This window comes from Rhinolophus sinicus, linkage group LG09, assembly GCF_036562045.2.
Source record: "Rhinolophus sinicus isolate RSC01 linkage group LG09, ASM3656204v1, whole genome shotgun sequence".
Classification (NCBI taxonomy): Eukaryota; Metazoa; Chordata; class Mammalia; order Chiroptera; family Rhinolophidae; genus Rhinolophus; species Rhinolophus sinicus.
The window spans coordinates 71,855,768-71,876,801 of NC_133758.1; the positions used below are offsets into that span (position 1 = coordinate 71,855,768).

The 21,034-nt window shown below is 38.8% G+C and overlaps 1 protein-coding gene across 9 annotated transcripts in view; it reads right to left on the reverse strand.

Moving 5' to 3' along the window:
* The window catches only part of MAGI2 (membrane associated guanylate kinase, WW and PDZ domain containing 2), a 1,294,930-nt gene that overhangs the window by 105,573 nt on the left and 1,168,323 nt on the right, over positions 1-21,034 (reverse strand). The gene's annotated exons all lie outside the window — the stretch shown is intronic.

Consider the following 21,034-nt stretch of genomic DNA (forward strand, 5'->3'; position numbering starts at 1 on the left):
AACACTGTTCCCACAGAGCTCATACTCTAGAGACAATGATACAGTTTCAGGAAGATCCAATAAATGCCAGGAATTTAATTTCCACCCTTTTCTATTTTACATAGAGGAGAAAACAGCTGTAGCCGGCTGGTAAAGAAGTTATGACAACTTCCCACTCATCTACTAAGCTTCAGGTTAAAGGTTGATAGTTTTCAAATCTTACCTCTCTCTACTTTTTGATTTCATTTATTAGGTGGTACTGAGATCTTGCTAGTATCTGATACATAATGTATTTAATAAAATCTAAGATGCCATTGATGGTACAACACACCTTTATTTTATGTACCTCAGAAAAGAAAAAAAAATCCAACTTAGCCAAGTAAACAATGAAACTCCGTTGACTCTAGATGATCTCTAATTTTTAAGACATTAAATACGAAAATGTGTATTAGAGTTGATAAAGTACAGTAGATATCTCTTTAAAACAATGAACATTTGTTTTATTTTTTATTATTTATTTATGTGTGGGGAGAGGCAGGTACATGAGGATACAGATTTTTTGGCAGGTGAGTTTTGTTCAGTGTTAATATTTGAATGCCTACCAGGATAACTAGCTGGGGTCAGATACCAGTGGTACACAGTGCCCCGTAACCTCCCTCAAGGAGCTTACAATTTAGAAATCTGTTCCCTTTCCTTTCTCCTGTCAAGACAGGAAGCTCCAGCCAGGATACCACCTGACAATGACTGTCATGTTGCTCTCCCCATGGAGTCAGGTATTGATTTAATCTGCATAAACAGGTGAAGAGACACTCCCCCATTTGCTGTGCTACCGGATGTGTGTCCCTTCAACTCTCAATCTTGTGAATGTGTTACAATGAAAGGCGGAACATCAGTAATAACCATGGTGAGGAAGGACAATCAGTGAGTTAATGAACCGGCACTGTGATCATATTTCTATTGTGGAAGGTTATAGGTAGCATATGAAAATATTGGCTGAGCCTGTGTCTCCGAAGTGAAACTCATCACGTTGGAAGCTCAAACACATTTTTATTTACCACAGGCACTGATGCCTCTCATTAAGAGTGCCTTACTTAAAGTATATTAATAATCATCTTAGAGTCTTTAGGAGAATATATTTCTCAAGTAGAAATGGAACAAGAACCCATTCATTTACTTAACAATGACATAAGTATTGAAGTTGTGTGGTTTTCAACTACACTTAGAGTAAACCTACATTCCTGTTATGGCCATCTTTCATGCTCAGGAGTGTCCTGGAACAATCGATAAATGATATGGCTTCCACGGCCATAATGTATATACAGTTATCTATCCTGTGACCTTTGCAAAGTTACCTGTCCTTTCTGAGTTTGTTTTTCAACAGTAAAATTGAGATAATACTATCACTGACTTCACAGGATGGTTCTGAGAATTAAATGAGTTATCATGTATAAAGTGACCAGAACAGTGCCTGGCATGTACGAACTGATCTATAAGCATTAACTTTTCTTTCATTCTTTTTATTACTATTACCTTTTTAATGTTTCTGATATCACTTTGATGTGTGTGTGCTTGTGTGTAGGTACCGGCTTGAAGTCTTTCCACATGGCATAAACTTGTAATACCCCTCAAAAGAAAGGGACACTTTGCTAGCTACAGAGCAATATCCCCTGAGCATCAACCAGGGAAACAGCTCCATTTGGGAAAGAGATGCATTTGGGGGATTATATAGGCACTAGATGGGGCCAAGAATCCTGTTTGTTTTCCTCTGGTTTCACAAAAAGAGATATTGCAGGTCTCTGTAGGGAAACACCAACTTGTAAGTAAAAGTTTATTATTCAAAGGGAAATCAGCATAATACAGACCTCTTTATGCACACTGAGCTTACACACACACACAATTATAACTACATTGAAATATATATAATTTAATCCTTAGCAAATCATGTGACATACCTGACAGCATTATCATTGCATGTTTACAGAGGAAGAAACTAGGCATCAAGTGGTTAGTAATGTGCCCAAGGTCATATAGGCCAACCAGGATTTAGAGTCGTATGCAGCCTGTCAGATTCTACATCTTTGCTTTTAACCAAGGTTCCACACTGCCTCTCAACACTACTGTCTCCTCCCTCCATTAGAGCACTTGCTTCGTAAGCACCTGGCTTTTTATCTGGTGACTGCATCCGGTCTCTAAGTGGGGAATCGGAAACACTTCACCAGGGACCCTGATCCAGGAAACTGTGCAGCAGCTGTCTTTGGACAGACCAGCAGGTGTGAGAAGGTGAGGAGGGAAGAGAAGGGGAGAGAAAGAGAGAGGAGAGGAGGCGACAAGAAAATCGGAAAGCTCTTCAGATCCCTTTTGTTAGGATGCCACATCAGTGTGTCACCCCTTTATTTGAAGTCGTTTCTTTGGACAGTAGAAACACTCACATTTGAAATGAAATTTTAAAATATTGTTTAAAACACATAAAAATGTTATTTGGATGATTTGCTATTTTGAATTATTCATGACTCTGCTCCCCATCATTACTGCAGAGCACTTAGAATCTACTGGGCATAAAACCCCAAATGTTTCAAAACAAAGATTCCATATGCACTCACACACACACACACACACACACACACTCACACACACACACACTCACACACACTCACACACACACTCACACACACACACAATTTTATGTGCTCAACAATAAAAACAAGTTACCATTTGTTAATTTCCAGGCATTGTGCTAGGCACTTATTTTAAATCCTTATAGCAACCGTGTGAAGTAGCTGTAAAAGTATAATCCTTATGCTTACTTTATTGACAAGAAAATAAATAAGTGTCAAAGTCAGGATTCAAACCCATGCCCATGGCTTCAAACCTTGGGGTTACTCTCTTCTGTTTTTGATATGTGGCAGGCTGAAAGCAGTTCGAATTATGAGGAGTGAGGAAATTACTGATGAGATCTCACTTAGCAAAACACGCTCCTTGCTGCTTGAGATTTCAAGATGAAAGTTTCATTGTAAACACAATTATTTGCTTATGATGATAACTCTTAGTTTCCAGGGCCATTTTTGACTTTATTAGGATGAGTAGAATAAAAACTAAATAAAAGAATGAAAATCAAAATAAAAGAATGAAAAATGAAATAAATTCTCTGGTAGCCACATAGAATGATCGAGTGCTTACATAAAATCTGAGTGAATAGACAATTTAAAAATGTATGTCCAGTAATTGGAAATACCTGATATAATTTTAATAAAATTGTTTTTTATTGGCATTTACCTTAATAAAAACAGTACTCGAAACTCTTGGCAGCTGAAGACAGCCTCATTTTCCTTTACCAGCATTTCCCCTGCATATGTAAGTACATTGAATGTTGATATACAACAAATCATTGACAAGGGGCATGCTCAGAGAGGATTCTCTCTGGAAATAAGATGCAGTTCCATTTGCTCAGTTATAAGCTCCAGAGAGCTTATGACCTAAGTGCTTTCTGTGCATTGCTAATGGAATTACAGAGCATGGAAGAGGCCCTGACCTTGGTTTCTATTATTGGGATAAATGGTACTCATTAATTCTCTGAGAACTGATGACTAAGGTAACTGCCTGAGTGCAGTCCATTTAGACAGCATGCCTTTCAGCCATCATCTGTCAGACAGCAACATAAATCAAGTCTTTGGATCAGTCTTCTTGACACAGTGTGCTTAGGATACACAGATATTTGGGAAAAGTTGCAATATGTCACGCGGCTTTGGACATACTGATATTTAGGAAAGAGACAATGTATCACTAGTTAGAAATTTCCCTTTAATTGCAAATTAAATAAATTACGGGAAAAAAAAATCCATCATTTTCCCCTTTCTTTCTGGGTAAAACACTACTGTACATTTATACTGCAATATGTTTTACATTTTCCTGTAGATGCATTGACTCTTTTGCACTGCTCAACATAGCGTACTATTTTTAGTAGAAATATCAGAGACACTCAGTTCAATTGGATGCTCTCCAAGTTCGTCTAAAGGCCTGGCTTCTTTGGGTCTCTAGCCATACAACCACAAGGATGCACCGAGCCTCCCTATTTGCTGTTGTGTTCTCTTCTGGGACCTTCATAGGGTCTCTTCAGGCTCCTTCAGCCACTGGCCAACCTCTGAGCTCTTGTGTTCTACGTTGGGTCAGTTCCCATAAAGATGGAAGAGGTGCCTAAAGGACTTCCCTTGCTTTGGCGAAGGATTCTTTCTGAAATTTTTGGTGATGGATTCTCCCTGAACTTCTTAGCTGCACTTGATCCCCTACTTTTATTTTTTTCGTATTTCCTTGTTATATGTATTACATTTCAGAGAAGGAAAAGCCCATGACTCTGTTTGTATTTAATTATCTCTTTGTTAATGGATCCCACATAGTGGAGTTGCACATGAAGCAAAGCATTAAACAGAGAAAGTTGATTCTGCATCAATCACGTCAAACTTATAAATGAGAAGTTTCTAAAATGAGTGTGACAAAAATAAATGCTTCAAAGACAATCAATAGCCTAAACTTTTATTAGCTCACAATTCCATTCATTTGCGCCAGTTAAACAACATGCCATTCATTAGCTTAAAGGGGCCAACGAAGTTAGTTTGGGTTTTGAATCTGTGACCTCATATGAAATGAATTTTTTTAACTTGGATGATTCCTGTTGGTTTTCTTAAAATAATCTATGAAAATTATTTACTGTCTAGTTTTAAAATTGTGGGTTGGGGCAGGAGGATCAAGGAATCCATTAAGAACACGTTTCCGCATAGCATATTCTGAGATACAGGCACAATGCTAGGTCCAGTGGGGAAGACAACGATAAAACAACACATTGTATCAGCCCTCAAGAAACTCAGTCTAGTTGAGGAGACCAGGGATAATCAAATAAAAATACTTAAAATGCAAATGGCAAATCGGTGGTAAAGGTAACATGCACCGAGAAGAGTAGAGTGTGTGGGGTGCATTACTGAGTCCACGTGTGCATGTGGAGAGTGCTGAGAAGAAAGGTCATCTGGGAAGAGGGAGCAGTGTCGCCAGGATAAGTGCTGGCTCCCTTAGTGAAAAACTCATGGTAGTAAAGAGTGTCTATCAGATTCACGAAGAGAGAAACAAGGAGAAGATGCTTTGTAGGTGGGGTCCCTCCTGCCCTCACAATAATTGCTTCCCTACCTGAGATTCCTCATAAGATGCCTTTGCCCAGCTCCTCTAGATGGACACTGAACATATAGGAACAACAGAAGAGTAATTGTCACAGTAATTGTCACATATCTCTTTGATAATCTGGTGAAGGATCCTGTTTTTCTGCCCTCAGAAACCAGAGCTCGTCTTAATCTTGCTGAGTTTTCATCTCGCCTTCAGAGATGTCTTGAATGAATATGTTCCATGGTGACAAACTCATTTAGCTACGTGTTGTCCTTCCCTAGAGTGTGACACAGGGTCCTTCAAAAGAGACTTTCTTGGTCATCAGGGGGCAAAGACATGGGGAAAAAAACAAAACAAACCAAACAAACAAAAACAAACAAACAAACATGTGTTTGGTAGTTTTAAAAAATTGTGGTAAAATTAAGAAAAAGCAGACTGCATGACTTGTTTTCCTATATAAGTTGATGACATTTAGCTTTCCAAAAATGAAAACGTGTTCCCTGAAATTCATAGTTAAATGAGTTGCAAGTCCTGAAATTAAGCAGCTGGTATTTTAAGGACTACACTTTGCCTCAGCACCCAGGAGTTATTCTTTGGTGGCTGAACACTTAAGTTACCTGCATTTGGTAATAAGCAGATGGTCAGAAGGGAGAACGGGAAGAGGGGCCCATTACAAGCAGTTCAAGAGCCATGCTGAACTCATGTTTCCAAAGGTAGAAGGCACCATATAGAAAATATTTAGTATGTATGGCTGGAGAGAAAAAAATCACCCCTTAGCTATATCTACCTTGTATACTTTTGTTTTGCTGAGAGTGAATTGGTAATCGAAAGAAATCTCACTGAATTAGGAGTTGTAATTAGCTATTACTTGACTGCTCTACTGTCCTGGAACACAAGCCTAGGTTAAATGGTTTTGTTCTTTGAAAAGATTTGATGGGCTTGTAGACACAGGACCAGTTTTATGGGTATGTGACCTCTGCAGTCACACAGTTCTCCACGCTCAAAAGGGCCTTGTGTTTGGTTTAATGGTCTGCAGCCACCATTTTGATGTTATCAATAATTTTCAACAAGGACCTCACATTTTCATTTTGCACCAGGCCTTGAAAATTATGTAATTGATCTTATGTATTTAGATAGACCTATAGTATAGTTCCTCCTTGCATCACTCCATTGTTTTTAGTATCTGCAGTGGAAAATTTAAATGAGAATATGGTAAAGCTATCAAGAAAAATGATCACAAAGGTGGTATGGAAAAAGCAGAACAAGAATATGGTAAAGCTATCAAGAAAAATGATCACAAAGGTGGTAGGGAAAAAGCAGAACAATTCCTTTCTCTTGTGGCAGCATTTCTCATTCCCATGCACATCACTAGAAGAGGTAGTCCAAATAATTTCTGCTAAGGATATTCTTAAAGATCCTTGATTCTTCAGTGGAACAGAACAGAGAGCCCAGAAATAAACCCCTGCCTATTTGCTAATTTAATCTATGACAAAGGAGGCAAGACTATTCAATGGGGTAAAGACATTCTATTCAACAAATGGTGCTGGGAAAACTGGAGAGATACATGTAAAAAATGAAACTGGACCACCTGCTTACACCATATACAAGAACAAATTCAAATGGATTAAAGATTTAAATGTAAGACCCCAAACCATAAAACTCCTAGAAGAACACATAAAGCAGTAAACCCTCTGACATAGCTCTTAGTAATATTTTTTCTGAAACAAATCAGAAAATAAACAAATGGGACTACGTCAAACTAAAATGTTTTTGCACAGCAAAGTAAACTATCAAAAATATGAAAAAACAACGCATTGAGTGGAAGAAGATATTTGCCAATGATACATCTGATAAGGGGTTAATACCCAAAATTTATAAAGAACTCATACAACTCAGCACCAAAAAACAAACAATCCTATTAAAAAATGGACATAATACTGAATAGACATTTCTCCCAAGAGGACATACAGATAGATGGCCAATAGACATATGAAAAGATGCTCAATGTCACTAACCATCAGAGAAATGCATATTAAAACCACAATGAGATACCATCTCACTCCTGTCAGAATGGCTACCATTAATAAATTGACAAATAACAGTGTTGGAGAGGATGTGGAGAAAAGGGATCCCTCACGCACTGTTGGTGGGATTGCAAATTGATGCAGACACTATGGAAAACAGTAGGGAGGTTTCTCGAAAAATTAATAAATATAACTACTTTGTGACCCAGCAGTTCCACTCCTGGGTATTTATCTGAAGAAATCCAAAACACTAATTCACCCCTATGTACACTGCAATACTATTTACAATAGCCAAGCTATAGAAGCAACCTAAGTGTTCATCAATAGATGACTGAATAAAGAAGATGTAGTACACATATACTATGGAATGTTATTCAGTCATAAAAAAAGAATGAAATTTTACAATTTTTAACAACATGGATGGACCTAGAGGGTATTATGCTAAATGGAATAAGTAAGACAGAGAAAGATAAATACCATGTGATTTCACTTATATATGGAATTTAAAAAACAAAATAAACAAATGATCAAAACAGAAACAGACACATAGATCCAGGGAACAAACTGATGGTTGCTAGGGGAGGGAGGTTAAGGAGTGGGGTGAAAACAGTGAAGGGATTAAGAAGTACAAATTGGCAGTTACAAAATACTGTGTTTCCCCGAAAATAAGACCTAACCAGAAAATAAGCCCTAGCATGATTTTTCAGGATGACATCCCCTGAACATAAGCCCTAATGTGTCTTTTGGAGCAAAAATTAATATAAGACCCGGTCTTATTTTCGGGGAAACACGATAGTCACAGGGACGCAAAGTGCAGCATAGGGAAATAGTAATAGTGTAATAACTATGTGTTGTGCCAGGTGGGTACTAGATTTATTGGGGGGATTACATCATAAATTATATAATTGTCTAATCACTTTGCTGTACACCTGAAATTAATATAAAATCTATTGAATATCAACTGTAATTGAAAAAGAAAGTCACTATATATATAAACAAAATGACATAGGTATATTATATATAATATATATAAAAACACTGATGTGTGCCTATTATTTCTACAATAATGAAAATAAAATCTCACATTCTAAATATTTAAGATGAAACAAAATATTAGCATATTCTTAGAAATCTGCATAAAAAATGTAAAAGCAAAAGCCAAGGAAAAAAACCAAAACCAAAACCAAAAATCCCAAAGTGACCCCAACAGTTTTGTGTGATGTCTGGATGACAAATAGGACTTTGTTGTGATATACTTTTGGACAAAGATATAAGCTGAAGTTTGGAGAGGGGCTTAAAACAACAAGAACAACAAAACAGTGACAGGGTTGAGACGTGGTATTATACTCCCCCTCCAAACATGCAAATCTACCTTTCAAAGAACTAGTTGATCACTTTTATAATGACAAATTTAGCTCCTGAATAAGCGGTTTCTTTTATTTATAATTTATTAGAGAGTTTATCAAATTATTACTAGGAAATACTGGATTATCCACCAAATGAGAAAACTGTATAAAAATTTCAAAATTCATGTCATGATGTAAAAAAAGCAAAGTACATAGAATAACAGTACTATCTTCTAGTGATTGGAAATCTCTTGTAATTAACATAATTTAATTGAAGTAATATGTACATAAATTAAAAAAATAAAAGAAAACCAAATGCTTATAATGAAAAATCTGTTTCCTGCCCTAATTCTCCCCGTCCTCTCCAGTTCTGTGAGCTAAAGGCAAACATTTGAAATCTTTCAGCTGTTGCTTCTTCTCATTTCTAAATTATATTCTTATATGATTATTTCTCAATTTGCCAACTTGAATCAATAGCTATCTGTCCTGCAAAATGAGTTGCCACTTTTTTGTATTTAAAACATGTTTCCCCATTCATGCCTATTTCTCTTTCATTAACTACCATTTTATTGGTATGTAAGAAATGGGAAGAGATAAGTATGTTATCACTTTACTATCATTAAATAGAAATTGGAAATACTGTTTATAAATTAAATCAGTTGTTAAAGTTAATATTTTGGTATACCAGTTAGAAATTTGGAATTTATTTAGGAGAAAAATGATCAATAATTTATGTACCCAAACTTTACAAGTCTTCTTGTCTCCTGTAGCCCTGACAGTACAAATATGAATGACAACTAATTTCAAGGGTTCAGAATATGTCACAAAATTCTATTTCATTAACTCCAGGTATCGGGTTAAAAATGTTCAATAACACATTTCCTTCTTTCCTCTACGTATCTTGACTGCATTTTGAGACTTCCCTCCCATCACTGCACTTGGCTCTCAGTAATTTCTCAGCAGGCCCCGTAGAAATGGTTGATAGTTACAAGCAGGTGTTGCTGACAATTCATGTTTCACATTTTTACAGATGCAGTATATATTCTATCTCTGCCATCTTCTTTTTCCTTTTATAGCTTCTGAAATTGTGTTTTGTAACAAGTCACTTGGCTATCTTCACAGTTTCCTTGTTGTAATAGGTAAATGTCAAAAGCAATCAGGTGCAATATCAGCTTTCCATTGTACTCCTCTAAGCCCTCTGGTAGATAATAACTTCTGACAATATTTTCTTAATGTAAATGAAAACAGCTACTAACCTAGGCAAATGATCCCTCCTGAGCCAGTTGTCCTTTTCAATATGGTATCCAGATTGCATGAATATTTATTGGTTCTTCATTTTCTCACAGAAGCCAAAGTTCCACTAACAGGCTATATCATGTTTAACTTGAAATAATGCAATTTTGCATGACTGGATAAAACTAAATATAAAAATACCCCCAAGCACAGTGTTCAGGAGCTGGAAGAGCTTGATGATACATTGAGTTTGACAACAACTTGCAGCGTGACCTCTGAATGGCCAAATAAATCAGGTCAGAGTTTCCTTACTATATAAAAAACTATATACATCATTGCATATAGCTTTTCTTATCCTTATCTGTCTTATCCAAAGATTGCATGTTTTCACTTTTTTTTTGGAATTTCTACTTACATGTATCTTCTCTCACCCCTTGTGTTTTAAAGCATAGTAAATATATGTTTTCATTTTACTAAGCAGACATATGTCACCGTAATAATTTCACCTGAGATCATCACCATAAAATGATTTTTATTCCTCCAACATGAGAAATGAAAGAAGGGTTGAAGAGCCTCAAAATGTATTTTGTTGTTCATGATGAAATACTCTGGAGGGAAGACCAAAAGTGAAAAAGCACTTCACCAAAGAAGATAATAAGGATGAAACAACAACAACAAAATCATGAAAAGATTCTTAATATCATTAGTCTTTAGGCAAAAATACAAATTAAAACCAAAATGAGATACCACTACACACCTAAAATTAAAACAACAACAAAGCCTGAATATAACAAATGCTCTAAGGATGTGGAGTATCTGCAACCTTCATACCGGGGAATACAACACGGTACGGCCACTGCACCCTATGAACCAGCAATCCCACTCCTAGGTATTTACCCAAGTGAAATAGAGACCTATTTTCACACAAAAACCTATATGAAAAGGTTCACAGAAGCTTTATTCATAATCATCCAAAACAGGAAGCAACCCAAGTATCCTTCAACTGGGGAATGGATAAACTAACTGTGGTACATCCACACAGTGCAATACTATTCAGCAATTATGAAGGCACCAAATACTGACACATGAAACAACACAGGTAAATCTAAAATGCGTTATGCTAAGTGGAAGAAGCCACACTAAAGGCTACATAATGTATGATTCCATTTACATAGGAAAAGTGAAATTATGGAATAGAAAACAAAGCTGTGGTTGCCAGGGCTGGGGGTGGCTGGAAGAGTTGACTTCCTTGTTATATAACTCAACACATTTGTCAAAACTCACAGACTAGATACTAAAAAGCATAACATTTACTATATACAATTAAACCTTAAAAATGGGAGAAAAAAATGAAAAAGCAGGGGTTAATAAAGAGGACGTTTTGCATGGAAATAAATAGCGGTAAGTCAAAAAGAACCGATGTGGAACGAGTAGGAGAAAGGAGGTGGGAAGGGGCGAGCGGAGGGGGTCAGGGAACACTTCAGACAGGAAATGCTGCCTGGTCTGCATTTAAAACGATGAACAGGACTTTTCCAGGTGTGCAAGGATGGGGAAGGCCTCACAGTCGCAGGTGATGTGACTTGCAAAGGCACAGATGTGTGGATTAGCAGAGTCTGTATTTTGGAGTGCATTGGGCACAAACAGGGAGACCTGGAATGAAGGTAGCGTCGGGCAGATCATGAAAGGGCTTTGGGTTGTGCCAGGGAGCTTGGAATTTTACAGCTGAATGAGAAGTTACTAATGAATTAGGAAAGTTAAGTGGTATCATTGACTTGTTTTAGAAAGAGTACCCCTGTGGCAGTGTGAAGGCTGAACTGCAGGATAGGAGGGTGGGAAGAAGGCTGGAGGAAAGGAAGCCACTTAAGGTCACCACCACACTCCAGAGCTGTGCAGTCCAACAGGTAGCTACTAGCCACACATGGCTACTGAAATGAATCAAAATAAAAAACAATTAAAAATTTTATTCTTCAGCTACAGTAGCGTCATTTTAAGTGTTCCACTGCCACATGCGGCCAGTGGCTACAGTGCTGTGTAATGCAGAATAGGACACCACCATCAACGCAGAAAGTTCTACGGCAGTGCTAATCCAGAACCTCAACTACGTCATTGGCAATGGCAGTTGGGGGTGGGGTAAGGGGGTCGGGAGGGCCTGACATAGTCAAGTTTCCGATCTGGAAAGCATACTTGGGTAACAACTTGCCTTAGTCTCTCAAGAGTGAAAATGCAGTTGTGCATAAATCAAACTACGATATGAATTTAGGTAAAGCTTGTGATCGTCCACAATGATGGGAGCTGAGAGCGAGGCCCCTCAGCCTGCTCTTAGCCATTTAGCACCAGGGAGCACGATATCAGTGGATAACTTGGTGCTATAGACTGGATGCTTGTGTCCTCTTTAAACTCTTATGTTGAAACCTAATCCCTAATGTCGTGGTATTAGGAGCTGATTAGGGCATGGAGCCCCCATGAATGGGATTAATGCCCTTATAAAAGGACCCCAGAGACCTCCCTTCAGCCCTGTGAGAGAATAGCGAGAAGACGGCTGTCCACCAACAAGGAAGCTGGCCCTCCCCAGACAACAGAACTGCTAGAGCTTTGATCTTGGATTCCCAGCCTCCCGAACTGTGAGAAATAAATTTCTGTTGTCTAGATGACAGTCAGTCTATAGTATTCCACCATAGGAGTCTGAACGAAGCAAGACACTTAGCCACCAGGTTTTACTGTATTTTAATTTTATCAAGTACTTACTGGAATGTGAGCTATTTTTCATCTTGTTGTTTATATCTAGCAAGTCTCAAAAAACATTCAAATAAAGATTTTAAGTCGGAATATTCTACCTCATGTTATCTCAACTGCTTTGTGCCAGAAAACCAACCACAGGGCAAAACCTTGTAAGCTGTGTGCTCTTCCTTGCTTCCTGGGAGCTCCTCCTCTTGTGATGAATCCATAAATGTACACTTCTGTAATGAACAGTTCCCGAACAGAAGGTTTGGGGTATTTTACCCCTGAAAGCAGATGGGTTCATCAGGTGTCCAACATCTGGGCATGTTTGTGGAGTAAACACTTGCCTGGCTTACAAAACTAAGATCTTGGAGAGATCAGACTGGAAAATGCAAATGCAAGTAGCAGGCCCCACTACTTAGTTAATTTTGGGGGCCACTATATACAGTTTAGGAATGCCTAGTGAACATCACCCAGTAAAGGTGACTGACTGATCAGTAGAAATGATTTCCACCAAAGACCGTAAATAGCTTGGGGGGAAAATAATCCAATTTAAACTTCAAAACTATTGGTGGTCAAATGAATAAATAAAAAGAGCTTTTACCAGGATTTGGCATGGCAGGAAGGAGTTTGGGTAGAAGTACTCCCTGAGTCCTTGGTGAAAGCTGGGGGCTCAAAAAGTAATGCTATTTTTCCCAGTCCAAATGGGGAAAATATTTCCTAATAACACTCTTTCAACATAGCTGAAAAATAGTGGTAAATAACATTACTGCGTTCTCTTAACAACTTGCTTTTAAAATGGTTGTAAATGTAGAATCGGCTTTTCTTATGTGGCTGATTGTTGGGGAAAAAGAAGCAAAATAAAATTACAGAGAATTGAATCCAACACGAGGCCCTGAATAGATTATAAAGAAAATGCGTCTCTGCAAAAGTGACCTACCTGCAGGCTTGGAATTTGTTTGAAGCCCATGGGAGACTGATGGGCATTTTCCACCAGTAAAGCGTGACCCTGTACAGGAAGTCTGGGCTGTCTTTGCAGATGCATGCTCCCTGTACCATCGAGTGAATAACAAGGAGCTGCAGGACATAAGCCCAGAGGGAACAGCTACTGATCACCCACTTACGAGCTTTTAAGACAACCGAATAGCTGAAGGTAAGAAGACATCTACACATTCACCCTCTGCTGCTGCCTGGAGAGTCTTTGAACACAATAATAAAAATCTTCCTGAAAAATGATTCCCTAGTGGGGAAAACTTATGATTTATGAGCTCCATTCAAACAATAAGAAAAATGGTCTAGAATTTTAAAAAAACGCACTGTGAGCACTCACAGATTTTTTGGTAGATTGCATTGCTCCTCTTGAGAATAAATAAGCTTGACGGTGCTTCTCTGTAGATTTATTTTTACAATTTAATGATCTTAAAATTTGTTAGTCCCAACAAATTTACATGTGTCTTTCCATTTTAGTTAATAGATGAATCAAAGTTCAGACACCAGAGTATACAGAGTTTGATGCAAAATCTTTTCTTGTTTGCTTGTCTGCTTACTGGTAGGGCCTAAGCAGCCAGGTTTAAATTTGGGGACAAAACTAATCATGACCAGGATTGAAAAAAAAAATGGAATTTAATCAATAGGTCCTCTTCATTCTGGATTTAGCTGGGTATGATCCTATAAAGAAGTAATGTGATTCAGAACTGAAATGGGTTGCTTTGTTAATGAGGGCTGTGAAATGAATAAATAATTGGAAGTGATGCTTTCTTTTCTAAGAAGCTTGGGATGCTGTCCAAACCCTCCTGTTGAGGATGATATAACTATCGCTGAGGTGGTGCTCACACTGACGGATGGCAATTCCAGGAACAGTCAGTGCCAAGATGAGGTGAAAAGTGAGCATCTGAGGCCGCCAGCCTGGCCCTTCAGAGGACAAGGGCTTTGCAAGCTAGAGGCTTCCAACTAGAGGGGCTGCCCAGAGGCACGGAGACAGCCCCCCCTGAGCCCGATTTCTTAGATGGCTCCCTCATCTAAGCCTTCCCTGGCCCTGAACTGGCTATTGAATCATTTACTCAAGCTGAGAACAACTAATGGGAAATTTGTGTTCTGGGACACTGTTCCCGTTCTCCTTTATTACACTGCAATTTCTCATGCCGTGTAAGGACCAGCGTGCACACAATTCCTCCTCACAAGTGACCCTCTGCTGCTTTGCCCATACTCAGAGCTACGTCTTGTTGCCTTTGAGGAGTGGAACGGCTAGGTTCATGTGCAGGGAAAGTAAGAGCAGAGCACATCGCCCTTTTACTGTGATGAGGACAGTGCTGGATCCAGTCCAAGCCCATCAACGTAAATTAGGTGACAAATCCTTGAAAATCACGCTGCCAGGAACTGACAGATTCAAAGGGATGTCATCTCTTCTTGCCCTTAAGGAATTTATTTAGGGGATGCGAAACATCACATGAAAAGTAAAATGGCAATAATAGATAGTAATAACAGACATAATAGATGGGAAGCCAGGGAGCAGTCAACAATTAAGGGGTTTACAGACAAGAATTCCATGTAAGAATTAATGAAAACACTTAGGGGAGGAAGGTGAGGGGTCAGGCAAAGTCTGTGAAGAGCTTAAGAGATTTTTGAGCTGCTTGTGAGAGATGTTTACTGTGGGGTCAGCAGTCTTCACCTCACAGTGTTGCTGTGAAAATGAAATACAGGTAAGATTTCTGGGAGCAAGATTGATAAAATTTATTGCTGGATAAGAGGAGATATTCCAAGTGGCAGCAGGCAAAATGTGGACACTGGAACAGCAAAACAAAAGCTGTCTTCAGGGGTAAGTAACTAAACCAGCTCTGGTGGAATGGAACCATGAAGAACTGTTGGTAGAAAGTGGCTGTGTCTAGATTACCTAGGGTCTTGGATATTTGAACTTTACCCTGCAAGTACTGTGTTTCCCCCAAAATAAGACCTAGCTGGACAATCAGCTCTAATGTGTCTTTTGGAGCAAAAATTAATATAAGACCCGGTATATATTATATTATATTATATTATATTATATTATATTATATTATATTATATTATACCCGGTCTTATATTATAGTAAAATAAGCCGGGGTCTTATATGAAGTTTTGCTCCAAAAGATGCATTAGAGCTAATTGTCTCGCTAAGTCTTATTTCCAGGGAAACATGGTAGTTTTATCAGGGGTGCTATGATCAAGGACATGTCATAGGAAGATTGGATTGTACATAGAAAGGGCTGCTTTTCTTGATTCACTTTGCATCAATAGCCTACCCTGGCTCCTAGCTATCTCCTGGAGCAGAAAGTATTAATAAGTCACACCAATAAATGTGAAAAGACTGATTTCATTTAAAACACGTACGTTAGTGAAGACTATCAACATAATCTTCTCTCTTTTGTACATGTAGATTTTCTAAAAGGTTATGAAGACACTTGCGTATTTTATAGTTTCATGAGTTATATTTAGAAGCTAGATATTTGGGGGAAAAACTGACATTTTATGTAATGTCCCCCTACTCCCCGTAGTTCTTCTGTTATAAAAGCACTCACATTAACGGTGTGGGTGATACCATCATGCCTCCTGAATGAGCTACATACGCTCAGCATAAAGCTCAGAGCAAAAGCACCGTGTCCTTGAAGGAATCCAAAGCAGAGATTTAAGGAGTAAGGGAATACTACATGTTACAAAGCTGGTTAAGAACTCTGAAAGGAAACTTGCTTTTGCAAACCAATGAGAAATAGAGAAATGAATGAGACTCACTTTCTAATTCTCATGTTCAACTGCATGGGCATGACCTAAGTAACTTTCTAGCAATGACTTTTGGGGATGGGACATTGATTTGACCTAAGTTTACAGTGAATTAGAGAAGGTCAAGCTGCAGCCTCAGCACCAATTGCACCAATTACCTATGTATTTAAGGTGATCGATGAAAAAACCTCAATAATGGAGGTCTGGAGAGAATCCACTGCCACAACCTGAACCAATAAAATGTAAGATGAGGTGCTTATTGGTTGCTGATGTTCAGAAGCTTCACTTTAGGGCAAAACTTTATAACGATGGGCCATTAAAATAAGTGTGCCACTGAAGGTTACAGGTGTGCCAAGGCAGCAGACTGACTCCTGAGGAGGGTTGGGTGAGTTTTGGGGGTAGAACCCCCTGGGGATGTTGCCCTTTGCCTCCAGTAGCCTCACTCATTTTACCTCAGTGTGTTATACAAATGCTATCATTTTTCAAGTGTGCCAGGAAGTGAAAAAAAGGAAGAAAACATTGCCTTAAATTATCTTAAAAAGGGAGCTGGTTTAGTGTAGTTAAGTGCAGTGCTTGTTTCAGATCATTTCTTGATGGAGCTTGAGACGAACAAAAGAAAGTGTTAGGCGCTATCTTCAAAATGTAATAAAAAATGAAAGTAATACAAGTTTAAAATGATAGCTTAAGCCAATGAAAAATATGACCCACACCTCAAACTTACCCGAAGCTTTTTACACACACAGACAAAACTAAACTAACACCTCATTTTCCGTGCTGATTCATGGCATAAGATATTTTAGAGCTGGAGGAGGCTGTTCAGACCATTTCCCCTTATATTTTAGATGAGGAAGAGGCATAGGAAGACCATGTGACTTCCTCAAGGGACACAGTAGTTAGTGGATAAGTTGGAGTGAGGATCAGGCTTGTTGTCCAATGCACTTTTTAGTTACTTTAAATCTCCTTGTAGTAGGGCAAGACCACAGAAACCTCAGCTTCTGGCTTTAATTTGTACCACCCCTAAGTTCACATGACTTTTCAGTGACTGAACAGTTGGTGGGGTGAGTTTTAGTGGGAAAAATCTTAACCTGCTTCACGGCTTGTTCAGTTTTATTTCATCTTTTCTTAAACTGTCACGAAAGACCTGCTAGCTAAGCTTTTGAATCTCTAGAATAACTTTTGAACTCCAAAGCCTATGGACATCACCGAGGTCTTTGCATAGAGAAAATCATCAGGGCATTTCACCAGAGATAAGGAACTGTTTCCTAAAACTGGATTTTAGCGGGCCTTAGGAAAAGTCAAGTGACCAAGTCTGTACTCCAACCTGTGCCAGAGAAAGCACATGCATAGAAACAAAGATTTTCAGCACCAGCACAGAGCTGTAAGATTGTTAGGAGGCCAGCAGCGTGCTGACCAGTAATGCGCTTGCAATAAAGACACAGAAAACTGAGGCATCGCTGTTGAATAAATGAATATGAATAAAAGAAAGAAGGGTTAAAGTGATAGTTCCCCTCTGGTTGACTGCTCTGATTGATGCTATGGCTGCTGTCCCGACTATGTTCTATTCACAGCTTGTTATGGGCCTGCAGCTAAGTTTACAAATTTTCTCAATAGGCTGCCAGCCTCCATCACCCATGTCCAAGCTGCCCACGTACATCTACCCCATAAATTCCAACAAAACCTTCCTGACAAATTACAGAAAAGCAGGTGACTAAGGGTCACTTTTACGTCATCACTGGTGCCAAAGCCCTTCCTGGGAACATCTGGTAGGAAAGCAGGAAGCCCCTGTAAGGACAGGTTATAGCTCTATAATAAAACCTGGATGCCAGGACTCAGCCGTGAGCTGGGGAGGCCCAAAGTCCAACCTGTCAACCCCACTGCATATGGCCACAGGGACACTTTTATAGAGCAAGCGTTTGATCCACTAGGAGTCAGAAGGCTACGCAAGTCTTGTCATCCTGTGTACACAGACCTCAGCGAGAGTGACAACAGTTAGTGAGCGGCAGCAAATGCCCTGAACTTTCCAAATATACCAAAGTCTCTAGGTTTTGAGAAGCTTCTAACATTGTTTCCAATTTTCTGCTTATCAATAAGATGGCAATGAACACCTTTGTTTATAAATGTGAATCTTTTTAGGAATTTAAAATGCAATTGCCTGTTATAGTTAACTCTTGTCCTAGGCTCTGATCTGCAAATCACTTTGTTTTTCCCTTGGATCCAATTTTTTTTTTTAGGGGTTCATACCACTATATATATATATATATATATATATATATATATATATATATATATATAAAATTTATTGGGGTGACAATGGATACAATTTTAAGGTCTGAAAAAAAAACAGTATTTTGGACAATGGGACAAAATGCTCAGGAAGCTTGATTATTCTCACTTTAAACCAGGAAGGATATTCCTGTACCTCGGATAGAAAGCTTCTAATATCTGTTTACTCCCACACAATAGGTGGCCCACTGAGTCACTGGCTTTGGAAGGAAGTAGTATGCTTTTTAATTCATTAATTGATATAAAGAACATTTCTTCTTAGTTTTTTTGGGAAATAATGTTTTGAAAAAAAAAAAGTGAGGCTTTGGTAAAAAGCCCGACTAAATGCCAGGCAATAATAAGCCAGAAACCTCCCCTTCCAAGTTCTCAACTGGTTAAACATCTGGCATTGCTGGTAAGTTGTTGCTTTGGCTGAAGAAGCTATGGAAGATCATTCTTTTATTGCCTGCAGGGTGGGGAAGTTTACATTTGGGTTCTTCACCTCTCCTCTTCTGATATATTCAATAGAGACGTAGGTAATATTTGCAGACACATTCTAACAGGCACAGCTTCAGGTCTGAATTTTGATGTTTCCTGTGACTTTTCTAGTTGATTGGCTAGTGAATTCTGGGGAGACCTCCACCCTGAAGCCTCAGTAAGAGCATGGCTGCCACTGCTCTACCTGCTCCACCCTGAGCTGGGCAGCAGGGAGGTGGGGGTGCGGAAGACTGTGCTCCCAGAAGGTCAGCATGTGGGGAGGGGGAGCTGGCTCTCAGAGACACTCACCTGCTGCCCAGATTTAGCTGCTCTGGCCTCTGACTGAACTGACAGCCAGTGTGAACACTGTGCTAGCCAAGAAGAGTGAGTTGATGGAATGCAAAGACAATTCCTAGCAGGGATGGTGGTCTAGACCGCAACAGTGACACATTTAGTGCTTCCTCTGAGCCAGTGCTGTTCTAAGTACTTCCATGTACTCATTCATTCAATCCTCACAGCAACCCCACAACACAGGTATTAAAATGATCTTCTCTTTACAGCTGAGGAAACTGATGCCCAACGAGGTCATGTAACTGCCTCAAGGTCACATAGCTAGTAAACGATTGAGCCAGGTTTCAAATCCAGGCAGTAGATTTTAGCACCTGGGCTGTCAACCATGCCACTACCTAATGGTGATGGTGTGCCTACCAAAGGCAAACTAGCACTCTGTCCGTCAACGATAAGTCTTCCATAAGCATGGGAAAAATCACGAATGTGTTCGAGGACCTTGGGCCCAGTGGAAGACACTAAGAGAAAAGTGACACACCTCTAGGAATGACTGTGACGCTTGAGAACTTGATACTCTCATGTTCTCGCAGCCTCAGAGAGCCCAAGAACCCAGGATATTCTGACGATGGAGGAGGTGTGGCACAAGGATATGGCTCTTTATCATTCATGAGGCGCTTAGCATTTCTTTTCAAAATTGTGAGTTCAAAATTATTACAAAAGTTAAGCATGAAACAGCATCAGGTTCAGAAAGCTTTTAGGTGCATGTTGCAAATTACATACTGTAAACTCTACATGCCATCAGTGTAATAGCTGCTCTTCCCACAGAACATGGGGGTAACTTGCATTTCAAACTCCTTAAATTGAAAAGAAATAAATATGTGAAAAAAGAAGTCAGGAGGCATCATGAACTCTAGAATGTATTTCCAATCTCCAGGGTGATGTAAAATAGTACCATTTTGAAAATGGTTATAATTACTGTTAGAGGTCAGTCCAATGTCACTTGTAGGAAGAAAAAATTCGCGTTAATTATAAGTATTTGCACCTGTTGTTTTCCAAATCTACCCATGCATAGATTTTATTTGCAGTAGTATTTGTTTCTTTCTGTAGTAAATGCATGCATGTACACACACACACACACACACACACATATTCTCCTATATGTTTAGCAATAATGCTGTCACACTTCAAACAGAGCTGAGACCTTAAATCCATGCTTAACACTTTCATCGTGGTAGTACACTTTTTATTTTTATTCCAGTCCTTTAGGTATCCTGCCCCGGTGAACAATTTGACTGACTGGAAGAGTCACAAAAGCTCTCTGTGAACATTTTTTCCAAATGTAAATCATTATTGGAAGGTTGTTGATATAATTCATGAAAATCTTTAGTCTTATGTCCTTTTAATCTTGGTGAATCCATCTTACTGACAGAATTCTGCTTTTGCTCTATGCTTAAAGATTGGATTTATTTCTTCAGCGTATCATGAAGAAAAAGAGAAATGAAATTGTACTTTCAGATGGAGGTGATTTAGCTTCTGCACATATTCACCAAGGTTTAACGCTTCTTTAGTTTTCACTCTTGAATTTGTCAAAGCTAAAGCTAACCAGGGCAATTCTCTCCATTTAGTTCAGGTGGTGTTTTGATAATATTAAGTTTATCATAAAAAGTTCTTATTCATTCTAATAATTTGATTTCTTGAGTATTGTTTGACACACACACCTCCCTCCCACACCATGGGTTAGAAACAAACGCAATTTATAAGAATTTTAGGACCACAACATGACTCGATTATTTTTTTCTCTTAATGCTCTCG